We start from the raw sequence: 7739 nt of genomic DNA on the forward strand, positions 1-7739 counted from the left end.
GTCAGGGGGAGGTACTACTGTAGTTGTTTAGGGGTTGAGCCCAGGGCTGCTGCTGCTTATCCTACAGTGCACAGAACAGCCCCCTCAGCAAAGAATTATCTGTGTCGATGGTGCCACGGTTGAGATATCCTGGGATAGACTAGGTAAAGTCAGATGATTCTGAAATGTATGAGCTTTTTACCTCGAACAGGGTAGGGGAACATTATTTGGAACTTGGATGGCCCGTTAGAAGGATGTTCTCCCGTTGAACAACGAAAGGACAAACTGGGTTTTGTCCAGTCGATGACAGCTGTGAATGCAGTATCAAAGGGCAATGTGTAGATTTACAGACCTGGGAGATGTAAAGCAAACGACAAGTAGATTACATTCAAATTGAGGTAGACCAATGTAGGCTATCTACATTCTGGCTGCATTGTGAATTCATAGTGCCCTTTAGTTTGCAAGGGTTTTGTTTTGTTTTTCAAGGCAGGGATGAAGTGCTTAACCACTTCTACTTTAATTCTGATAGTTAATTCCTCTGATCCTTGTCCCAAATTTGATTGCTTTCATTTGTCATAAATGCAATTTACAAGAGGTTTTAGAACGTAGTGCTATAGCATTTGAAACACTCTTACAACTGGAGTGTTTTTGGAAGTAGGGGCTTTGTGGTCCCTACTGTGCTAGCTAAGTATAGATGCTTATTAGAACATACGAATTTTAATCTGCAAGTTATGAGTAATGAAGTGAGCTGTAAAGCATGTACCATTTCACCAGGATAGTTCCATTTTCAAACTTTTAGGAGTTTTGTGGAAATGGATCGTTGATATATCTAATGTTGTTTTAGTTGGCTATGTATGTAGTTTAAATTCGTATGATATTGCTGCTTGCATTCCTTGAAGGGCTGAGTTTCTACATGGATATGCTTCTGTCCAACCTGGCTCTTTGAGAAGGTTTTGTCCTAGCATCTCTAAATCGTTTAGAAACACATTTACGAGGAGTTCGAATGCTGATGACTGTGTCTGGAGTGTGGAGGGAAGCCTGGGTTTTCCAGCCTGCTTTTTATGGTTGTTTGAAGGAGGTGCAAGTAATTCTGAACTGTTGAAGGGTAGAGTGGCTTAAGGTGGGAGTAGATACCAGAGGGGTAGCCAAGTACAGTTGGGGAAGTTATTTGTGTATCGTTTTGATCTGTATCCCATAAGCAGTTAGTAAACCATTGAAGGTTTTGGATCAAGAAATGATGGATCAGATATATGTCTTCAGAAATATGATTATTTGAGAAGGTGATTATGGCTGTATAGGATCCAGAGGTCGCCCTATGTGGTCCCTGAAAGCCTTTGTGCCTTCAGTGCGTGCAGGGAGGCAATGTAGGTTAACAATTATGAGAGAAGGTGCCGGAGCCAGTCTTCCTGGGTTCAAAGCTTGGTTCAGTCACTTACTGGCTGTGAAATTTTGGGCAAGTTATTTAACCTCTCGATATGCCTTAGTTTTTTCACCTGAAAAATGGAGATAACAAGTATGCCCACTTCTTATAAGAATTCAGGGCTTCCCTGGTGGCGCAGTGGTTGAGAGTCCGCCTGCCGATGCAGGGGACACGGGTTCGTGCCCCGGTCTGGGAAGATCCCACATGCCGCGGAGCGGCTGCGCCCGTGAGCCATGGCCACTGACGCTGCGCGTCCGGAGGCTGTGCTCCGCGATGGAAGAGGCCACAACAGTGAGAGGCCCGCGTAATGCAAAATAAATAAATAAAGAAAAAAAGAATTCAGTGCACTCATATTGATACAAGTAAAGCAGTTAGAAATATGCCTGGCATATAATAAATGCTCAGGAATTGTTAGCGACTCTTGTTAATAGTAATGACATTTATTGTTTTGTTGTTGTTTTTATTATTATCAGCACCTCCCGTGTAAAAGAGAGGCAAAGGGATTACAGGTGTGGGCCCAGGATTGGAACGTTGGAAGGCAGTGGTACTGGACCCCATATGCACATTAAAATTCCCCGGAGAGCTTTTTAAGACTATCAACCCTGCAGTCCTACTCAAGATCAATTCAATAACAGTGTCTGGAAACAGGGCCTAGATGTGAGCATTTTTAAGCTTCCCAAGTGATTTGCATTCTAATTATGACTCACTTGGTGTCAGGCCTGATGCCCTGCCTGGCCCAGAGAAGACAGGAAAAGCTGGGTGGTAACACTTGAATGAACTTCACCCCAAGGGCGACAGGGATGCCATGGCGGCGGCTGCAGAGGAAACACGAGCAAATCCCCTGTCTGTGTTCCAGAACAGCCTCGCTGTCCTCGCTCTGTGTGTCCTGCTCCTGGCCTGGCATCCCACATTCAGCTAGATTTGTCAGCTGTAAGAGAGCCAAGGACCATGGGAAGTCAGAAGCTCTGCACAACCAGACTGCTAGGAACCCAGCTGGTGTCTCCCCATCAGTGATAGATTATGTATCGCCAGTCTCATGCCTTTGCACATCAATCCCCCAGCAAGGACTTGCTGAGCACTTTCTGGGGCCCAGCCGCCTGCCAGGTGACTGGAGGGCAGCAACCAGATAGCGATGTGGCTGCCACTGAGGAGTGAGTTGTTATTGTTTTGTTTGCCTTTTCTACAGGAGCCAAAATTCAGGCTTGTTAAGTGGTAATTGACAGTCCTTCCTTCTAAGGAAGTTTCTCTTGGATTTGCTGCCAATAGGAAGTGTATTATTCCTCCTAGCACTATAGCATTCATTTATCGAGTGCCCACTCAATTATGAAGCATGACAGAGTTTGCCATCTAAGAGAGGAAAGACCACTTAATGATTCCTAGAGTCAGAAGTCTGGAATAAATGGATAGACAGATCAAAGAGTTAAGGGGATTCCGTTGTACTAGGAGAGGCAATTTGAGCAAGAGCTGGGTTTTCCACTTAAGTCTTTTTTTCTTTTTTTTGCAGTACACGGGCCTCTCACTCTTGTGGCCTCTCCCGTTCCGGAGCACAGGCTCCGGACGCGCAGGCTCAGCGGCCATAGCTCACGGGCGCAGCCGCTCCGCGGCATGTGGGATCTTCCCGGATAGGGGCACGAACCCGTGTCCCTTGCATCGGCAGGCGGACACTCAACCACTGCGCCACCAGGGAAGCGCCCACTGAAGTCTTAAAGGAGCCTTTGAATAGGTTGTGTGGGAGACAAAGTATGTTTTTGAACATTAAGGAATAGTGATTTCAGCTGATCATCTCATAGGCTAACAACGTGCAAGTTGTGGTTGTTTTCTAAACCGTGGTGGGAACACATGTAAGACCTGGTGGAAATTGAAATTCTATTTTGAGACCTTAACAATTATTTCCCCTACCCCAGGGGAAATTGAACTCTCTCAGAGAGTATGTTTACCACAGTAATTTTCTGGGTCTGATTGTTTTTCTGGATGGACAATTCTTACATGTGAGGGAAATAAAAAAGCTTCACCCTTTGGGCGGGGTTTCCTTCTAGACTTGAAGAAAGGTTCATGGTTACTGATCCAAACTGAAGGACGATTGATGGTTAATGACCCAAATCAAACCTTGTTCCTTGGATTTGACTTGGGAAGAAGATAACATGGGCTTCCCTGGTGACGCAGTGGTTAAGAATCCGCCTGCCGATGCGGGGGACACGGGTTCGATCCCTGGTCCGGGAAGATCCCACGTGCCACGGAGCAGCTAAGCCTGCGCGCCACAACTACTGAAGCCCGTGTGCTCTAGAGCCCGCGTGCCAAAGCTACTGAGCTCACTGCTGCAACCACTGAAGCCCGCGTGCCTAGAGCCCGTGCTCCACAACGAAGAGTAGCCCCTGCTCGCTGCAACTAGAGAGAGCCCATGCATAGCAACGAAGACCCAACACAGCCAAAAATAAATTAAATTAAAATAAATAAATTAATTAAACACATGTGGACCTTTAAGAAAAATAAAAGAAGATAACAGAAGGCCATTGGGAAGCACAGATCAGAGGTCTTATGTAGATAGAGATGGAGTTGGGAGGGTACTGGGGTTGGGATGAGGGAGCTTGGGAAATGAGACACAGCTGAGACTTCTACTGAATCTAATACTTGCCTTTCACCTTCTTAACCGTAACACCCCAATATCACCAGTATTCTTCTTTGCAATCAAAACTTACTCCTTTCCTGATATAAATAGTAAGCAAAAATTATGGTTTAAATATTTGCCATGTTTGTGAAATTGAATTGGAATATATGAACAGGTCTTTTAATCAGGTTCTCTTGGTGAACTCCAGAAAGGATGTTTCTGTGAATAAGTGACTGAAAGGAAGATGGGTAACTGCTGAGGTTTCTCTCTTGACATTCCTTTACTCCTCTCTTCCGTTTGCCGGAGACTCCAACAAAGAACAAAGAGATGAGGGAGAAAGGGCAGGCTGGCTGGCACAAACACTATGCAGAACACCCAACAGAAAATCTCTGAAGGTCATGGAAGATCTTCTCTTCCTTTTACAGTGATTCCATAGCACTTGCCTGGGTGGTGGGGCTGTTTTCTAAATGTGCAACAACAACAAAAAATGATGGTTATGTCTTACATAGTGTGAGAAGAATGTCTTGAATTTGTGCACTGCCTTTCTTCTGAGAATGTTCAAAGTACTCTACAAACATGACATCATCACTCCCTGGGAGGAGACTGTGGACAGACTTTCAGGGGAATAACCCCTCTTCAGCAGTTTGGAAGGAGCTCAAGCAGAGATCAGTGTCCAGACTCAGCTTAAGCAAGTGTCCCAGATTGGTTGAGTTCTAAATCTCACATAGAGAAAGACGGGTGTTAATACTGAACATGGCCAGATAAAGTTTACGTTGCAGTCTCTTGGTGAACTCTATGTCTCATGCTTTAAGAAGGCACAGTGTATGTTTTTCTTGCTTCTTACTCTTTTTCCCAAATGGCCATGCTTAAATCTAGCCTCCATCCATTTTGTTTGTTGGTTGGTTTTTTGGCGCAAGGCAAAAATAAAATGACAGAACAAAACAAGAGACACCAAGAAGTATTTGTGTTATCATGACAACACCAAATTGACTCACCTCAGCAAAACCTGGAGTCTTAGAGAAGATTCCTTGAAGAGAGGAATGGAAACGTCGTACCTCCCTCTGTTCTGATTAGGATCTCGTGGCAAAGTAGGGTAATTAGAAATTCTGTTAACTTGAAGGAAAGAACAAATGCAGTAGTTATTTCTTTTTCTGCCTTTGCAAGGGAAATGTAATCACATCCAATAAATCTGCTTATTTTTCTTTTCTTCATTCCACTTCCCAGTCCCTGCCCTGCCTTCTGCCTGGCTCTCTTAAGAAATCTTGGGAGGTCCTGCCCATGGCAGAAAATTCACAGGATATGAAGAGGAATGGAAGGGTGCCTCGTAGATCTTAAATCATTTCCTCAAATCAAGGTCCACTTCAGGGGAAGATCCACTGGAGGAATTACTGGAAGTATTGCAACAAGGGTTATTTAGAAATTGAAGGTGAAAACAGGAACTGTTTAGCAGTATGGGTCAGATTCTCTTCCCATTTCCTTTGACGCTGAGATGAACTGGCTTCAGTGTTTTTTCCACTGACAGGTGTGATACTCTGTCAGATGAAGTAGCTGTTCCATTAGAATCTTTATTTTCTTAATCACCAGAGTATCTCTGGAAGGAAATGGTGCTGGCCATTTCAATCATGCTATAAATACTTGTCCTGTATCTAGACATGACACTGTACTTCTTAGGTTTACAATCACAGCAGCAAGCCCTGTGCCTTATTGTGTGCTTACCAGGATTTTTGGCGGGCTCTTCGTGTTTCTCTCCCCAAATACTCCCTTGTTAATTAAAAAAAAAACAAAACCAAAAAAACTTCTTGTGGGTATAGTGAGAATCTTTGATTGATTGAATTGGATTGAAAAAGAGACTGTGATGGTTTGTGGCATTTATTTATACAGTTGACCCTTGAACAATTCAGGGGTTAGGGGTGCCAACCCCCCAACCCCATGCAGTCAAAAATCTGCATATAATTTTTTTTTTTTCTTCGGTACGCGGGCCACTCACTGCTGTGGCCTCTCCCGTTGCGGAGCACAGGCTCCGGACGCACAGGCTCAGCGGCCATGGCTCACGGGCCTAACTGCTCCGCGGCAGGTGGGATCCTCCCGGACCGGGGCACGAACCCGTGTCCCCTGCATCGGCAGGCGGACTCTCAACCACTGCGCCACCAGAGAAGCCCTGCCTATAACTTCTGATTCCCCCAAAACTTAGCTACAAATAGTCTACTGTTGACCAGAAGCCTTACTGATAACATAAATAGTCAATTAACACATATTTTGTATATGTATTATATACTGCATTCTCACAATAAAGTAAACTAGGAAAAAGAGAATGTTAAGAAAATCATAAGGGAAAATACATTTACAACACTGTACTGTTTTTATCCATACTGTAAGTTTACTTTGTTTACAAGATGCCTTGTCTGTTAATACCTGCATCGGTACCGTCTTATATGATATAAAACAGTGTAGATGTTATAGTAACACTAGCATCAAAAGTAAAAAGATAATGTACAAAGAAATTCATATTTATGATGATATAATGACATATGGTATAATGATTCATGCGTTGCTAACAAAGAAGCAGCAATATGATTGCCCTGTGGTAGCCTAGTGTCATCAATACGATTGCTTCACAGTAGCCTAACCTGTACGCTAATGAATGAATCGTTATAAAATTTTTATGGCATACAGTATTACAGTGATATTCATATTGGATATTGTATTGGAAACATTGTTACACTTAAAAACCCACCTACCTGTGATGATAGGCTGATATGCAGTTTCTCCAATTACCAGAGAGAGGCATATTGTATGGTAATGTAATTGTTTGAAAGCAAAGTTATAAAACAGTAAGGAAACTAATATGTGATTAATTTTATATGCAATATCACTTACCTTTGTGCCTGTGTAAGGATAGACTAGTATCTACATATATTTTATGTATTCATGACATAGCTAACTTTTTCTTAATTTTTTTGGTATATCTAGGCTATGTAGTTCGCTTGCATGTTTTTTAAATTGTCACAGATCTCCAAAAACTTTTCCAATGTATTTATTGAAAAAGCTCCATATATAAGTGGACTCGTGCAGTTCATACACATGTGTTCAAGGGTCATGTGTAGATGGACTGCCAAATTCATCTTCTCAGCTTTTCCTACTGTGCACATTACTCTTGCTGAGAAATTTCCAGTGTCTTTCCTTCCAAAGGCTAACCCCCTCATTATGGACACTTGGAGCCTCCTGCCCCCACCTGTCTCTGTGAGTGCATCACCCTCTCTTCCCACCCAGAACCCCCTGCTATGGTCACGTGTTTTCTCATGGCTTATTTTGGTCTTTGGTTGCTAGTGTCATGTGAGATGGGGTCTATGAAATTTTGGCCATTATATACATGTCATATTCAATAAGGTTGGGGATCACAAAACGTTGCTCTTTGTTTGCTGTGTAACTTTGCCCTCCTTTTGTTATTTTTAACCTTTTAAGGCTGTCCAATCTCTTCAACTGTGTTGACATCCCTGTAATGTTTGGGACCACAACCATGGTGCCCACGCTGGGAGGCTTCAGCACATACACACATGAGGAATGTCTGTCCCCAGCCTGTATTGACTTACCTTCTGTAACCTACTGAAATTCCTACTGGAATCAGAACTGAGACCCTAAATGCTTGAAGCCTTCATGAAGTTCTGTCCTTTGGAGCGTGTAACGTGGACCTCTCATAGATGTGACACTCTGTACCGGAATCCTTGTGTAACTTGG

This window comes from Monodon monoceros, unplaced genomic scaffold, assembly GCF_005190385.1.
Source record: "Monodon monoceros isolate NGI ecotype Baffin Bay Population unplaced genomic scaffold, NGI_Narwhal_1 Super_Scaffold_5, whole genome shotgun sequence".
Classification (NCBI taxonomy): Eukaryota; Metazoa; Chordata; class Mammalia; order Artiodactyla; family Monodontidae; genus Monodon; species Monodon monoceros.